This window comes from Taudactylus pleione, unplaced genomic scaffold, assembly GCF_031769625.1.
Source record: "Taudactylus pleione unplaced genomic scaffold, aTauple2 ptg000244l, whole genome shotgun sequence".
Classification (NCBI taxonomy): Eukaryota; Metazoa; Chordata; class Amphibia; order Anura; family Myobatrachidae; genus Taudactylus; species Taudactylus pleione.
In genome coordinates, this window is record NW_028284646.1 from 1,649,043 (window position 1) to 1,666,544 (window position 17,502).

Here is a 17,502-nt window from a genome sequence, read left to right on the forward strand (position 1 = left end):
ATGGGCTTTTTCATCCCACGGACAACAACTGTCTCCCCTGGAGCCTGATTTAAACAAACCAAATCACCATCAGAATCCTCCTCGCCAACTTCCTTCTCAGCGCCAGCTACACCAGTATCCTCATCCTGTTGTACTTCAACAGTGATATCTTCAATTTGCATATCAGCAAGTGGACTGTGGTTGCTCCTTTCAGCACTTGCAGGGGACGTGCAAATGGTGGAAAGAGCCACCTCTTCCCGTCCAGTGCTGGGAAGGTCAGGCATCGCAACCACCACCATACTAGGACTCTCCTTGGGGATTTGTGATATCTTCTTAGAAAGCACAGTTCTTCGCTGTGCTTTTGCCAGCTTAACTCTTTTGATTTTTTTAGTGGGAGGAGGGCTTCCATCGTCATGTGAAGCTGAACCACTAGTCATGAACATACTAGGGATCGACCTTAGCAGTTCCTTGCCACTCCGTGTCGTAAATGGCATATTGGCAAGTTTACGTTTCTCTTCAGCTGATTTAAATGTTTTTTTCAAGGTCATTTTCCTGAACTTTGTCATTTGGGATTGTATGTGCCCTCTATTATGACCTTGGGCATCGGCCTTGGCAGATGACGTTGATGGCATGTTATCGTCTATGTCATGACTAGTGGCAGCAGCTTCAGCACTAGGAGGAAGTGGTTCTTGATCTTTCTCTATTTTATTTTTATCGGAGAAAGTTTGGTCCTCCATTTATGTTATATCGATTTGATATATACGTGCGGCTAAACACAGAAAATATTTCTTTATTTTTGCTGGAGAGTAGTGCACTTTGTGGGTTACACCAGCCTTTAAGAAATGAGCCAGCCGGCTCTTTACTTATCGGACACAGGCGCACGCTTGGCGCTGCTCCTTTGTTGATGCACGTGCGGCTACTGCGCACACAATTCACAAACACAGAAAATATTTTTTTTTTTGGTTTGGACTGGTGTGTACTTTGGGGGTTACAGCACCCTTTAACGGTAAAGCCAGCCGGCCCTTTACTTATGACACAGGCGCACGCTTGGCACTACTTTGTTGATGCACGTGCGGCTACTGCGCACACAATTCACAAACACAGAAAATATATTTTTTTTGGTTTGGACTGGAGTGTACTTTGGGGGTTACAGCACCCTTTAACGGTCAAGCCAGCCGGCCCTTTACTTATGACACAGGCGCACGCTTGGCACTACTTTGTTGATGCACGTGCGGCTACTGCGCACACAATTCACAAACACAGAAAATAATTTTTTTTTTGGTTTGGACTGGAGTGTACTTTTGGGGTTACAGCACCCTTTAACGGTCAAGCCAGCCAGCCCTTTACTTATGACACTGGCGCACGCTTGGCACTACTTTGTTGATGCATGTGCGGCTACTGCGCACACAATTCACAAACACAGAAAATAATTTTTTTTTTGGTTTGGACTGGAGTGTACTTTGTTGGTTACAGCACCCTTTAGTGGTCAAGCCAGCCGGCCCTTTACTTATGACACAGGCGCACGCTTGGCACTACTTTGTTGATGCACGTGCGGCTACTGCGCACACAATTCACAAACACAGAAAATATATATTTTTTTGGTTTGGACTGGAGTGTACTTTGGGGGTTACAGCACCCTTTAACGGTCAAGCCAGCCGGCCCTTTACTTATGACACAGGCGCACGCTTGGCACTACTTTGATGCACGTGCGGCTACTGCGCACACAATTCACAAACACAGAAAATATATATTTTTTTGGTTTGGACTGGAGTGTACTTTGGGGGTTACAGCACCCTTTAACGGTCAAGCCATCCAGACCTTTACTTATGACACAGGCGCACGCTTGGCACTACTTTATTGATGCACGTTCGGCTACTGCGCACACAATTCACAAACACAGAAAATAATTTTTTTTTGGTTTGGACTGGAGTGTACTTTGGGGGTTACAGCACCCTTTAACGGTCAAGCCAGCTGGCCCTTTACTTATGACACTGGCGCACGCTTGGCACTACTTTGTTGATGCACGTGCGGCTACTGCGCACACAATTCACAAACACAGAGAATAATTTTTTTTTTGGTTTGGACTGGAGTGTACTTTGGGGGTTACAGCACCCTTTAACGGTCAAGCCAGCTGGCCCTTTACTTATGACACAGGCGCACGCTTGGCACTACTTTGTTGATGCACGTGCGGCTACTGCGCACACAATTCACAAACACACAAAAAATATTATTTTTTTAGCACTTGGGGGGAGCACCCCTAATGGACAGAGCACCCCCCGGACAACACTACAGCACCCCTTTAGGACTGGGACACTGCACAGGACTTTGGAGTGGACACAGCCCCTATGGAGAACTGACTGTACAACACAGTCCAGCCTGCCCCTATGGACTTTGAAGTAGTGGACACAGCCCCTATTAACAACAGCAGCACAGCACAACACAGCCAGCCCCTATGGACTTTGAAGTAGTGGACAACAGTAGCACAGCGCAGCACAGCACAGCACAACACTACTCTGCACTACACTACACTACACTACACTGCCCAGCCAGCCCTAACTCCCACCCTCCCTCTTCACTATCCACAGCCAAGTGAGAAAATGGCGCCGACGCGGGTACCTTATATAGGATCCAAAACCCGCGAGACTCGGAAGGCGGGATGATGACGTTTTGCCTCGATTTCAGATCCGAGTCAGGCGGGAAAAGTCGAGCCTGACTCGGATCTGCCTCGGATCGGGGGGGCTCGGGGGGGTTTGGATTTCAGAAATCCAAACCCGCTCACCCCTAGTAGCTACCCAATGCTGGGGTAGCTACCCAAAAGGAACTCCAGAGTCCTCATAAATATACAAAAAACAAATATAGGAGTGCACTCACCAGTCTTCATAATGTGCTTTTTAATTCATATTAGCAGCATGACAGAGACATATAACATGTCCTAGATTTGTTTTATATAATTCTCTCTCTCTCTCTCTCACTCTCTCGGGCTCTCTCTCACTCTCTCGGGCTCTCTCTCACTCTCTCACGCTTTCTCTCGCTCTCGCTCTCTCTCTCTCACCCAGGTAGACCTTAGATATTTACTCTTTCCATTTCCATCTCTCCACTCCAGTAACACTTTAATCCTTCACTTCTATAATATAATGCATCTCCTCTCTCACTGCTTTAGCAAGATAATATCCTTCCTCACCTGTGTACTAACACATTCCACTCCCTCACCTCTGTAGTAACAATTATCCTCGCTCGCCTCTGTAGTCATGTTTCCCTCCCTCACAAGTGTTATATCACATTTGACATTCCCCTCCCTCACCTGTGTAGAAATACAATCCCTCCCTCACACCTGTAGTAACACATTACCCTCACTTATGCCTGTAGTAACTTATTCCCCTGTGGAGTAACACATTACCCTCCATCAGGGGAGGAGAATGTCAAATAGGTTACTATGGGGTGAGGGAAGGGAATGTGTTACCACAGAGGTGAGGGAGTGGAAAGTGTTAGTATTAGTTGATGTCTTACTAAAGCAGTGAGGGAGGGGATGCATTACTACAGAGGTGAAGGATTAATGTTTTATTGGAGTGGTAATATGGAAATAAAAACAATAAATAAGTTTTACCAGTGTGAAAACCGGGTACATCAGTTAATATATACATATCTCTCTCCCTTTACTCAAACGTTTCAGATATGTATTATTTCTTTTATTAAGGTTGATCCTTGTTAAAAGAAATAATACATTTATGAAACGTTGGAGTAAAAGGAGAGAGTCCAGACTTCATGGTGTATAAAACCCAGGAGTACCACCTGTAACACTGACCTGTATGTATACTGACAAATTTGCATCATGGTGAGCACCCAGGCACTTTGGTGAATTAAATGGAGTGCCGGTCTACTGGATGTATATATTTTACACATACATATATATATATATATACATATATATATATATACATACACTGTATATAATATTTTTTCATGTCATTTAGGGCCATATTCAATTAGCGGCAAAAAGCTGTTTTCAGCGAAAAAGTTTTGCAGGTGACATTTCGCCAGCAGAAACTTATCTTCGTATTCAATTGTGGCAACTTTCACCGGTGCGGAAACGCAATGCAATGTACCCGGCGGAAAAGTTTTGCCTATGAATAGCAGTTGAAAAAATGTGCAGAACTGGGATTTTGGGGTGAAAAGGAGGGGAAACCACCCTTAGGACAGGGCCCTAAAGGTTAACTGCATCAAAAAAAATCCTAAAAAAATTTCAAGAACAACCCAAAATATGACTTTTCACCTGGTGATGTTTTCGGCGATTTCTAACTGAATACGGGGATAAGCGGGGACACGTGCGATACTTTTTCGCATGGAAAACCAGCGATGTCAGCGGAAAGCCCGGCATTCGAAAAGTACGGGACTTTTTGCGTGTAATTGAATATGCCCCTTAGTTGTTGTGTGTAATGAATAACATCCCCTGGCTTGTCCTAGTGTGGGTGACAGTCTGAGCATTAGAAGAGGTAATAATAAAAAAAACATAGAGAAAGTATTTATCCTTCTGTGCACCCCCATATTTAAGTTCCCCTTGAAAGAAGAAACCCACCATCCATCTCAGCGCAGTGGACAAACCACACATTTATTTGTCAGACCAATACTAAGAGATGAAGGGTAAGTCAGAGTCCCATATAGATAATTTATATCATATTATAAATATTATACACTTTTTTTTTGTTGCAGGGCAGGAGATAGGGGTCTGTGGTGAAGGGGGGGGCGGAGGTACCTCTCGCCCAGGACACAAAGTGCCTGATTCAGACCCGGATCCTATGCTGCGCTTGCTCGCACTGAGCGATTTTTCGCAATCTGCACATGCGTAAGTCGCAATGCGCGTGCGCGAACCAATCATTGCGATGGGAAAGTGCTCGCCCGTAGCCCACAGTCGGGCCGCTATTTTGAGTGACAGATTGTGCCGTTTGTGGGTGGTAACGGGAAGGTGCTTGAAAATGGGGGTGTGGATGTGCGAACGCAGGCGTGCCCGACCGTCAGAATGGCGTTTAATGGGTGTGCATAATTAGCAAAGTAGCATCATTACACATGTGACTGGGTTGTATTTAAGCCAGAACTGCTCGCAATGTTGTAGTAGGAAAAGGCTACCACAAGCACTGCGAGCAGCTCAAATGGCTCTCGATGTTCCCGATTAATCCTACAACTGCTGGAGATGACATGTGTTGCGAGTGGCAAAGGGGCGTCTTTATAGAGGTGTGAGCGCATAGTGCGGTCGCTCGCTATTACTTACTGGACGGCTTTACGCGACGCAGTGCAAGAGCATGATTTAAATAGCCGGCCCCTTTTAGCCAGCAAGTGGATGCAAGTAGCGTCCGGGTCTGAATCAGGTCCTAAATTTGCTAGCTACAAGTCTGATTACACCAAACCCCACACCATAAGCAGTTTGGGTGAACGCAACCTCCCTCCCACCTACCGTAGTCCAGCAAGGCTGAGAAGGAGAGAAATACTGTGATCTGTCTGCTAGCAAGAGGAGTAACAGCATGGTACAATCTCTTTGCTGGCACTGCCTATCAAGGTGTACTTGTACTGTAGCAGGTAATGCTCAGCTGTAGCCACAGCTTTTTAAAGCTACACTCGCTGATGTCAGCCCTAATGCTACTCTGCTCAGTGTCACCCGTCCTGCCCAGCCCTTTCCTAGGCGGGTCACATCTCAGTGTGTAATTACTGCTGATGGAGCTTCCTGTGCTATATACACAGCAGCAGGTGAGCAGACACACGAATCTGTCTCTGTGGTACAGTGCCTCTTTGCTGCAGCGGCCTCATCTACATTATTATACAGGTCACTGTGGGCACCTTGTGGTGAAGCTCCCAAGGAAGAGTCCAATTAATATTCATGTGAAGTCACTAACTCCCTCTACCCTCTAAATACATGGCCATGCTGTACTAGTGTAAAGCTTGTCCACACACTAGACTAACTTACATCCAACCAGCCAACTAGTTGATTGGTTGGAATGAAAATCTGGTAAGGTGTGAAAGCAAATGACAATCAGTAATGTGCTCCCAAACGCCCGAAAATGGACAAAAACTGTTGTTTGAACAAATTGTTTAGATCAAACATTTAACAAACTTGTCTACAGGACCATTTGTATCTGTTTTCTGGCATTTAGGAGCAAATTGGTGATCATCATTTACTCCCATACGTTACCAGATTTTCATTCCAACCAATCAAATAGTTGGATGGTTGGATGAAAGTTGGTCTAGTGTGTGGCCAGCTTTAGTGTTTTCTCTTTTGCCCCTTGCTATATGCTTTCTCCCCACTAGGAGTCACCAGGCCTTTTGTGTATGAACTGCAGTTCTGATCCCTACTATCTGGACATTACTAGATCAATTGCCTGGTGAATTATTGCCAATGAGCAATCATGGACAACACCTGTTTACGGGCCTTAAAGGCTGCCTGGAACCAGCATGCATTGCTGGTAATTGATTTTGTTTCCTGGTTCTTGTGATATGGCTCCAGCTCTGGCTATCAAACTGTGTTTCCTGCCTGGGCTGCTTCTCTGTGATATGAGGTTCAGTCATTACAGAATGACCAGCCAAAACAAACAAGAGAATGCTGAAGAACTGTTCACTTTGGATTCTCTAATAAAACTCTTTGTTACACAACTCCCTGGAGTACTCAATCATGGCATTCTTCCTTTTAAAGATGTTTCACTGGACAATCTGCTGACAGACATTATACTGCTGTGTGCTCAAATAGCACAGATTCAAAAAATGTTGCCTGAATTTCTCGTGAAAATTTCTACATACCTCCAAGTTGATTTCTCTTCCAGTGTAACTGCTGTCCCTGAACAGCTGACAGAAAGTTACACTTCTGCACCCCAAAAGGGGCTTACTAACCACACCAATTTTCAGAGAGACTCTGTTCCAGGTGTTGTTGCAGCCCTTAATGCAATTAAACCAGTGACTGTGAATATCAAGGGTTCAAGTGGTCCTCGTGCTCCTCTTACTGAAGCAGAGTGAGCTTTTCGCAAATCAACTGTGTTTATATGGTTCCAATCCTGAACATTTTTTGTGTTCTTGTCCTTGCCATAGGTCTAGGATTGAGGGAGGTTTTTGGTGTTCAGCCCCTGAAAGGGGATTCATGCTTGCCAGTTCCACAAGGGGACTTCATGCCCAGCCAGTTCCTCAAGGGGAATTTCACACCTTAAAGAATATATAGTAAAGGGCGCTGTCATATGTCGCTGTTCCAAGCAGCTGCTAAAAAGGAGGTAGTCAGCCTCCTAGGTAACAATATATACAGGCAATAAGCAGCGCTAAGATAAATGTTACGATTGCAATTTAATAAAAAAACATAAAAAGCATAAAACCCAATACTGAGTATGTTCACATAGGAAAAAATTCCAAATTAATATATATAATCATACAAGGATGTATATACTAAATAATCAATATAAAAGGCATATGTTAGTAAAGCCTGTAGACACTAGGATAACAGACAAGAAGCAATGATTGAGCACCAGACAAAAGTCTTTAGATGCCAAAAAGTCCAGTTACGATGTTAGTTGATTTCCTGGCCTATAACAAAACCTTGGAGGGATCCTTAATTAGCGATGGTCTCACAGTCAATAGTCAATAGTATTCCAACATAAGCAGATGGAGCCTCATAATAACCAGTTGCTGGAGATATTGCACATTGTCCCAGATCCAGACAGCGTCCCGATGAATAGTAAGGTGCTTGCTTCCAAAGTGACAAGTGCCAACAGCTAGGGTGAAGCTACCAATGCATTTCACTGCATAGGAGCAGTTTTTGAAGGTGTCTGTATACCTGCAGATCAGCCTTTAAGTAGTGCCTTTCATTAGTGCTTGATAATCCTCAGGTGTGCCCAATTATAATAATCATTCACATATATACAGAAAATTACAAGGAATGCTTAGCTGTGTAATTACAGGCAAACCCTAAAGTAAATAAAGACTAGTACAATCCAAAATTAAATAGACGCACTTGCTTTAAATAGCACAGGTCCAATCGTGACAGAAATAACCCCACTGTTGTTTGCTTACATCCGCCTAATCTCTCATAGGTCATTGCAATGTAACGTGTTGAGACCAAGTCTCAGCACTGGAGCGCAAAGTCAACTTACGTCATGCTCCAAGCCTCCAACTTGACCTGCCAGTTCATCACATGCTACAGCGTGCATGCACGTGTCATGGTCTCCCAGACCGACTCGGCACGTGGCAGAAACTGAATCAAAATTAGTTTGTAGTGTTGCCAAGTAACGAAAATATACAAAAAAAGAATAACGTTTGGCTTTATGTATTAAGTGTCCGCTAATGCTTAAACATAATTATTATGAAACAATTGGTCACCAGAATCATTATATAAATTCACTAGACTGTGAGCAAATATGAACCATTTTTGGATACAAATAAAATAGGGATTTAAAGAAAAACATAATTTGTTAGATAGATAAAATAGTTATAAATGGGATAAATAAAGATCCTTATTAAATGAAAACCAGAAAAATAAGAAACAAAGCATGTCCAAGATTACAGTATAACATTTAGTACTAATGCTTCGTTTAATCCACTGGGGAATAAAGAGTTAAATTGAAACGTCCAGTATATCTCCTGTTGGCATAATTTTCTGAGGATTCTATTGCCCTGGCCTCTGGGCCTGAGGATTCTATTGCCCTGGCCTCCGTCCATGAGGGTTCTATTGCCCTGGCCTTTAGGCATGAGGAGAGTGCCACCATGTCGGCCACCAGTTCAGATGTTTTTTCTTTTAGGGTTGACCAGTCACCAAAGACTTCCAGGTTGCCAGAGGTCTGAGAAGTGTCTGCTTTGCCAGAGGTGAGTGAGGGTCCACCCGTGTCCACCTTGCCAGAGGTGCAGCCAAGTTCTGCAATGCCTGTGGTGCCTGCTTTGCCTAAAGTCCAAGGGATGTCTGCTGCCAGTCCAGTACGTCCTATACTTGTTCAGTCCAGTATCCCAGAGGTGACTGTTGACCCATCTGAGAGAGTTAAGTTGATGGATGAGCAACTTAACGTAACCATTTTTAATGCCCATTTTTTTATGGGAATATCTCCCAGTTTGAAAGTTTTATGCACCAATATATGGAATTAACTGATGTTACCCAAGAGGATATAATAGCCAATATGTTGATGAGGTTCAGAGGAGAGGCTTTGGTGTGGGCATCTGCTTTAGTGTACTCTCCAGTATTACAGGATCTGTCTGGTTTCTTTCAGGCAGTTGTGAAGAAATTTAGCCCACCTTATGTTCTTGCTCTCTTGGATGACTGCTTAAATTCTGCAGGGTATACTATTGTGTTTTTATATTCTTCCTCTGATGACAGAAAGAAAAATAATAATAATAAGAAGAAGAAGAAGAAGAAGAAGAAGAAGAAGAAGAACTTTGGCCTTAAGGCAGGGGTGGGGAACCTATTTTCTGCCTAGAGCCATTTTGATATATATAACATTATTTGTGGGCCTGGTGCAGGCCACGTCCCCTTTGTGTGACATCACACAGGGCCACAATCGGCGGTGATTAGAGCAATACCGAGGAAGCTACGGGGAGCTGTAAGGCAGTGATGTGACTGTCTGACGTGTCCTAAGGATGCTCCAGGCGGCATTGCTGCATAGATTCTGGCTGCAGGGTGCCATTCTAGGCACCCTGCTAGCCAGATGAGGCCAGCAGAAAAAAGCTCAGAGGGCCAGACCAAATGGTTCCACGGGTCTTATACGGCCCCCAGGCCTGAGGTTCCCCATCCCTGCCTTAAGGCGTCTGCAATCCGCCTTCCAGAGGGGGGCAATATGTCAGTGTTGTCTATTTTGCCCCTTGCTATATGCTTTCACCCCACTAGGGGTCACCAGGCCTTTTGTGTATGAACTGCAGTTCTGGCCCCTACTATCTGGACATTACTAGATCAATTGCCTGGTGAATTATTGCCAATCAGCAATCATGGACAGCACCTGTTTACGGGCCTTATAGGCTGCCTGGAACAAGCATGCATTGCTGGTAATTGATTTTGTTTCCTGGGTCTTGTGATATGGCTCCAGCTCTGGCTGCTTGGATATTCCTATATCAGATTATAATATCAGGTCGGTGCATAAATAACCCAGATCAAGACCCCTATTTATCAACAATTTTTATTCATTAAAACTCGTTTTCAGTGATAAATAAATGCTGTTTGTATTTATTATTGGTGATAGCGCTGTTTTTAAGCAGTGCTATCAGCACTTCGCCTCTTCATAGCAGATAGCTGGTGACTGCATATTTCAATGAGTGCTATGTCGAAAATAGGGCTCGTTTACCTTATTTCAATTCATCTTCCCCCCGCTGATAAATAGCGGAACAGCGGTGTCTGCCCAGCACCCCCCCCCCCCCCCCCGGCACCCGTAAGGAAGCCCAGCATGCTTTGCGGCTCACGGGTTTCTATGGAAACACCAGTAACTGTGTAGTGTCCACTGTTAAGCCAGCCTGACATGCTTGCTAAGGCAGCTCCCTTATGACATCCAGAAGTATAGACTACGCATGTGCGGGCTGTGAGCACACAGGACTTCCCTTCTTTTGTCAGTGCTGCTTGAGTGTTAAAAGCAGCGCTGACAGGCCAAATAGCTGAGAATTTTTCCATGTTAAAATCAAGGGAAGAAAATGCAAACAGCATGGCGAGTCGAAATGATAATTAACACTGCACAGCTAGTTCTTTGATAAATGGGGGCCTAAATATTTGCTCTGATTATTTGTGCAAAAATATTTAACTACGTAAAGGCACCCTCATTCACTCTTTTTTTAATAAATGATATAATGGAATCAATAAGGGAGAAGCAAACAATACTTTGAAATGCTTTGAACTTAGGGCCTGATTCACTACCGTACGCAACTGCGTATGCAATAGGGATTACGCACGCAGTTCAACTGCGACAGTATGCTAATTCATTGTGATCGCTATTCTCTCACAGCACTAAACACGGACAACCACTTTACTTACCACACACCCGTAATGTTTATCAAGACTGCAAAACCATCGGTACCATCGCAGCCTCACGCACACTTGCACAAGCTCTGACCTTACTCAGAAATTGCTAACAACCATGCACGCTATCAGGCCTAAGGCTGCATAGGGCATCGCAGTGGATAATTTATTCACGCCCCTGCAATGGCATTGGCACCCCTGCATTTGCTAAACCACCCCCCGTTACCACACACAAACGGCACTTCCTGTCAATCACTCTACGGTGGGTCTGCGTAGTCACTGCAATCACAGTCCCGATTCGCATTAACTAGTTTGCACACACACTGCAACGCATATTGTATTCATAATTGCAGTTGCGTACGGTGGTGGATCAGGCCCTTAGTGACTGACGGCCATGACAGTACAAAAAAGCTAGAAAGATGACATAGAGCAGTGGTTCTCAAACTTTGTCCTCAGGACCCCACACAGTTCACATTTTCCAGGTCACCCAGCAGGAGCACAGGTGTGTTCATTACTCACTGACACATTTTAAAAGATCCAGGTGGAGCTAATTATTTAATTTGCGATTCTGTGAGGATATCTGGAAAACATGCATTTTGTGGGGTCCTGAGGACCAGGTTTGAGAACCTGTGACATAGAGCATGCCTCACCAACCTGTGGCTCTCCAGCTGTTGTAAAACTACAAGTCTCAGCATGCCCTCCTACTGAGTAAGTCATGCTAGGACTTGCAGTTTCACAACAGCTGGATAGCCACATGTTGACCAGGCCTGACATAGAGCGTCCATGCAGAATGATCATAAGGTTCATCTTAGGGGTGTTTAGTGATTCATGTAGATGTATGCTATGTGGTTGGTGGAAGATGCATCAAGCCAACCCTCTGCCCCTAAAGTGCCCATGGCCATGTTGGTTATGAGTTCTGCGAGTAAAGATACATTTCTGCAATTCTCCAGCAACCTTTCATATTTCAAAAACACAGACACATCTACATAGTGCCATAAGATTGGCTGTCATGGCTCATGGTCTCATATTGAACCGTTAGTCTTTGATGACAACATTGTGGATGCTTGGCTCAAGTTCAGGAAAGAATGGCATGTGTACTGCTGTGCTGGGCTGTCAGATAAATCCTAGTAGGTACAGGCTTACACTCTTTTGAATCTTGCTGGTGCTACAGCAATGGACAAGCAGGGCCGACGAGAGCCGCGCCGGGCCCAGGTGACAGGGGGCATGGCCTAATCACCACGCCCCCGTAGAAAAAAAAGAGAAAAATACGGCACTGTGCGATGGGGAGAGGGGCGCTGTGTGCCCCTCAGCCCAGCGCACAGCCAATGAGGGCGCGATCAACGTGATCACTCACCCCATAGGTATAGGAGACTACTCCGGCGGCTGCTGCTTTAGCAGCCACGAACAGTCTCCCAGTGCAGCCCAGCACACAGCAGCGTGTTCTGGGCTGCTGTGACTTAAGAGGGAGGGTAGGCACTGCCGGACCCGGGCCCTGCAGCAAGCCCAGGCCCCCCTCTCAGTGCCCCTGTGGACAAGGCTAATATTTTTGCCTTTTTGGAGGGGGGGGGAGAATAATGAGGATCCAGAAATGGTCATTAAGAAATTCGATTAAATATGCTTACCAGTTATAAAAGTCATAGTACATAGCACAGCTTAGAGTATCCAGTCATATTGTTGATTTGATTATGTTTTATCCAGCTAGCTCACTGCTTCAGAGCCAGTTTACAGGTATCAGTTTATGAGCTTGTTAGTAAATAAATTGTCTTCATTACATCTGCCTGAATTTCACATTAAAATCATTGCACTATTGTGCATATTTTTTTTTGCTTTCTTTTTTATATCATCGCCACCTGATATGTCATCCACCAAGTATAGTATCATGTATTTATTGTGTTGAACAGTCAGCGCTCAAGGGGTTCACTATTTTGTACTTTATCCTGTCTTTTATAGAGGGTTGGGATGCCCCAAGTGAGTATCACTAGGCAGCCATGTTTGTGCACCTAATCTTGCACCTTACTTTAATTTTTTGATAATTAGTTACTGTCTGCTTCTAGCATAACAGCCTGTTGGAGAAAGGAGGGGTAGGGTTGGAGCTGTTGCTAGGTGGCAATCCTGTTCCGTAGAACAAATCCAGTTTGCAGGTCATAGATTCCAACAAACTAGTGTTTTGTTTTCTTTGGGAGGCTTGCCACCTAGCAACAGCAGGTGGGTTGGGCAGCAAGCCTCCCGAATATGCTGGGGCAAAGGAAAGTTAAAGAATTTTAGATCCCTCTGCCCTGAACATTCAGCAGTGCGCACGCACAGGTCACGTGCACGCGCGCAGGCACTGCTGGTCAGATTTTTTCTGTCAGCGAACAATGGAGGACACAATTTCTGTCTCTGTGACAGATTCATTCAGAATGGCCTCTGCTGCTGGCAGTGTTTCAGGGAAGAGAGCCCATAAAAGGACACTATCATCTTCATCTGAAGAAATTATGTATAAATGGAAAGTCACAAATTTGGGAACATCTAACTCCTCAGACTCTGAGGTAATTCATTTTCCTCATGAATGTGCCAGGTCACAAAGTAAAGTAAATTTAATCCCAGGGCCACCTTTTCAGCTAATATTCCACCATTCCCTGGAATTGCCCATAGCAGGCAACATTCTAGTGCTCGGAGCAAGCACAATACTTCTGCACATAGCCAGCATAATTTATCTGTCCTTAGCTGGCACCTACCGATCAGCCACATCTATTCTCTAATGATTTTGGCCAACCCTTCTCTGTAGACTGGGAGTCATAGGAGATAACGAGAACTTCTGCCTCTTCACAGGGAGGGGAATATAGTGAGGTGCAGATGGCCAGAGTGGCTTTAGCAGGGCAAACCACCCAACCCCCCGTCAAAATTATATACCACACACTGGCCCTGAAAGAGCAATTCAGAGGTACAGCTCGCCTGTCACGATCCTGGCTAGTTTTTACCTTTTGTGACTTACCTCTGCCAGCTACTCCATGGATCTGTGTTTGTAATTCTCCTGGGACATCTGCTCTGGCTGAATCATGCTGGCTGTAACATCTCTGTGTAAGCAGACTGCTCTCCCCCCACACTGATTAAACACCTGGACTCTGCTCTGTCTGTGAGCATTGCTAGTCTTAATTGGAATCACAGGTGTGGTCCTGATTCTCAAGGGCTGCAGAGATGATTACTCCCTTCTGCATGTTGTGCCTTGCTCCACTCAGAATGCCACTGCCAGACCACCTGTCTATATCCACCACTCGCTGCCAGACTCTAGGTATATAGAGCTTCCTCTAATAGCACTCAGTGCTTGAACATCTAGTTATGTTCCGTGGTGTACTACTTGTGCTATAGCTGTACCTCTGTGTACCAGTATGTCCCAGGCTCCTGCTGGTTCCTAGACCAGTGCTATCCATAAGCCTGCTGTGCTCTGCTATCCATGCTACCATTTCTCACCCATGGCTCCCAGGCCGCACCAAGTAGCTTCCATGCTACCATCTCTCACCTACGGCTCCCGGGCTGCTCCAAGTAGCTTCCACGCTACCATCTCTCACCTATGGCTCCCAGGCCGCTCCAAGCAGCTTCCACGCTACCAGCTTCTCCACACGGCTCCCAGGCCGCACCAAGTAGCTTCCACGCTACCATCTCTCACCTACAGCTCCCAGGCCACTCCAAGTAGCTTCCACGCTACCAGCTTCTCCACTCGACTCCCAAGCTGCTCCAAGTAGCCACCCAGCTACCAGCATCTACCCACGGCTATCCAGCCGCTCCACGTAGCCACCCTGCTAACAACGTCTACCCACGGCCTCCCAAGCCACAACAAGTAGCTTCTACGCTACTATCCGTCTGCAAGCCCATCTACTAGTAACCCGACCAGCTCAGTCAGCCTACCTGCCGGTCCCAGTCCGGTCCCTCCAAGTTCCTTCTGGTCTCATTCCTACATCTCAAGTTTCCAGTTCCAGTCACTCATCACCAAAGGCAGTTCTCAATGCTACCCACTTCTTCTAATAAAAGAGCTATTCATGTTTCCCATGGTTCCAGTCCAGCCAGCCTCCAGTGATTCCAGTTCATCACCTGATACAGGTAACTCGCAGACACCAACTGTGATAGTATGTTCAAGCCTAACGATGGTGGCGGATCAAGCACCTAATCCTGGATCACGTGCTTTCCGTAACCTAATCACTCGTTTGGATTCACAGGAGGCGGTACAGCATCGAGTACTACAGCTTCTGCAAATTCTAACTAACCGGCTAGATGATACCCAAATCTTACCTGAACCCCTAACTACTTTCCATCAACTGCTGGAACAGCTACAGGCTCTACTCAGCAAATCTTTCAGATCATTCCTGAATTTCTTAGAGCTACCTCTGTCTCAACTAAAAACTCTGTTTGGGAATCTCTAAGAACCAAAGATTCTTCCATGCCAAGTAAAGTGAGACATCGAAGTTACCCGCGCTCCAAGCTCTCTGTGGCTGAACGCCAGCGGCGTAAATATTTACATCTCTGTCGCTATTGTGGAGCTTCTGACCACTTTATCAAAGACTGTTCCCTTTGCAATTCCAGCAGTGGTTCCAGGTGTCAACATCTCAGTGCCTGTTCCGGTCCCGTCCCGGATTCTGCCTGTTCCGGTCCCGTCCCGGATTCTGCCTGTTCCGGTCCCGTCCCGGATTCTGCCTGTTCCGGTCCCGTCCCGGATTCTGCCGGTTCCGGTCCCAGCCCGGATTCTGCCTGTTCCAGTCCCGTCCCGGATTCTGCCGGTTCCGGTCCCATCCCGGATTCTGCCTATTCCGGTCCCAGCCCGGATTCTGCCTGTTCTGGTCCCAGCCCGGATTCTGCCTGTTCCGGTCCCAGCCCGGATTCTGCCTGCTCTGGTAGGGGACTCCAGTTGGCAACCCCAGGAGGGTCCACAAGTCTCGTAACCCAAGAAGGGGTTTTGAGTCACTCACCCCAGGAGGAAGTCTCTGTCCTCGCATCCCAAAAGGGGGGTTCATGTTCCATACCCCAAAAGGAAAAGTCGAGTCGGCTTCCCCAAAAGGGAATTTTGGGTCCCATACTCCAACAGGGAGTGTCAAGTTCTGTACTCCAGGAAGGGACCTTAAGTCTCTCACCCCAGGAGAGGGTTACAAGAATTATGCCCCAGGATGGGGTTTCAAGTCTCGCACCCCAGGAGGGGTTCTCAAGTCTCGCACCCCAGGAGGGGGTCTCCTGTCTTGTACCCCAGGAGGGGGTCCCAAGTCTCACACCCCAAGAGGGGGTCCCAAGTCTCACACCCCAAGAGGGGGTCCCAAGTCTCACACCACAAGAGGAGGTCCCAAGTCTCATGCCCCAAGAGGGGGTTTCAAGTCCCGTCCTCCAGGAGCAGATTTCAAGTTCCACACTCTTGGTGGAAATTTCCACTATCCTGTCTAAGAGAGAACATCTATCAAGTTCGGCTGAATCATCTAATCATCATGTTAAAGAATTTCTAAGTGGTTCCTTCTCAGTTCCTGAAAAGAATGCGGTAACTCAGGATGATATAGTGTCCATGACCTTCGATGATGATGTGTCCCAGTACACCATATTGCTTAAGCATTATGATGCCCTAATGAGAACCAATCCAACTTGTGGTATTACTCCCACCAACATCGTCATGTTTCTTTTTACGCACTTTAGAGGAAAAGCCTTGGAGTGGGCCAACCCACTCATTGAGTCCAAGGATCCAATTCTACAAAACATAGTAGCCTTCAGTACAGCTCTGCTTAAAGAATTTGCTCCTATGTGTCCGTCTCCAGATACCTGTTCTGATAAATATTCTAGAGTTATTTCAGCACCTTCAGATATTAAACTCGCATACACCACTGTACTCACTTCTCAAAATCATATGGTACAGGATCAATCAGTCTGAGAGAAGAAGACTCAAAGAACTTTTAGAGACCAACAACATGATACCATGAGAGTTGGTTGTGTTTCCCTCTGCCCATCTCCGGAGTCCTCTAGGTTTTCAAGTCATGTTAACTCCTCTGATCTTCCTTTGGATATGGATTCTGATTCTGAATTCGATCCTGTGCATGACAATACTCCTTTCCTCGACAACCATTTGGTATCAGACCATGCTCTTCCTAGTCATACGTTCTCCCAAGAATTACCAGTAAAAACTACTTTGCTGAAAAAGGAAAATTCTTCAGCTACTCTTCTTAACACTATGCAAATTCCTCTAGGGACAGAGAGCTGCTTGAAGGGATTAACCTTTGTGATCGTGGGATATTTGGAGTCCATAGAAAAGGAGGAAGCCAAGTTGTTAATTGAGAGTTATGGAGGCAAAGTTTCCGAGAAGATATGCAGTAAAATCGATTATCTCGTTATGGGTCGTTTCGGTGGAAAAACCAAGCGAGAGAAAGCAAAGAGTCTTGGGGTCAAGGTTATTAAGGAAGATGGCTTGTTTAAGTTGATTGACATTATGCTATCCAAGGAAATATTTTTTGAGCAAATTACCTCAGGAAACAATATTCCAAACACCTTCTAGAGTTCTCAAAGTTTCAAGTTCTTGAAGATATCGGACAGGCTCAGCCAAGTTTTTAGAAGTTTTCCAAGTTGTCCTGGTGTTT

At 45.6% G+C, this 17,502-nt stretch overlaps 1 protein-coding gene across 1 annotated transcript in view; it reads right to left on the reverse strand.

The window, feature by feature from the left end:
• Positions 1 to 13,985, reverse strand: part of LOC148516629 (uncharacterized) — a 151,490-nt gene extending 137,505 nt beyond the window's left edge. The window contains exon 1 of the mRNA XM_088479672.1: positions 13,899 to 13,985. The gene's annotated coding sequence lies outside the window, so the exon portion shown is untranslated. The remainder of the gene's footprint in view (positions 1 to 13,898) is intronic.
• Between the last annotated feature and the right edge of the window lie 3,517 nt (positions 13,986 to 17,502).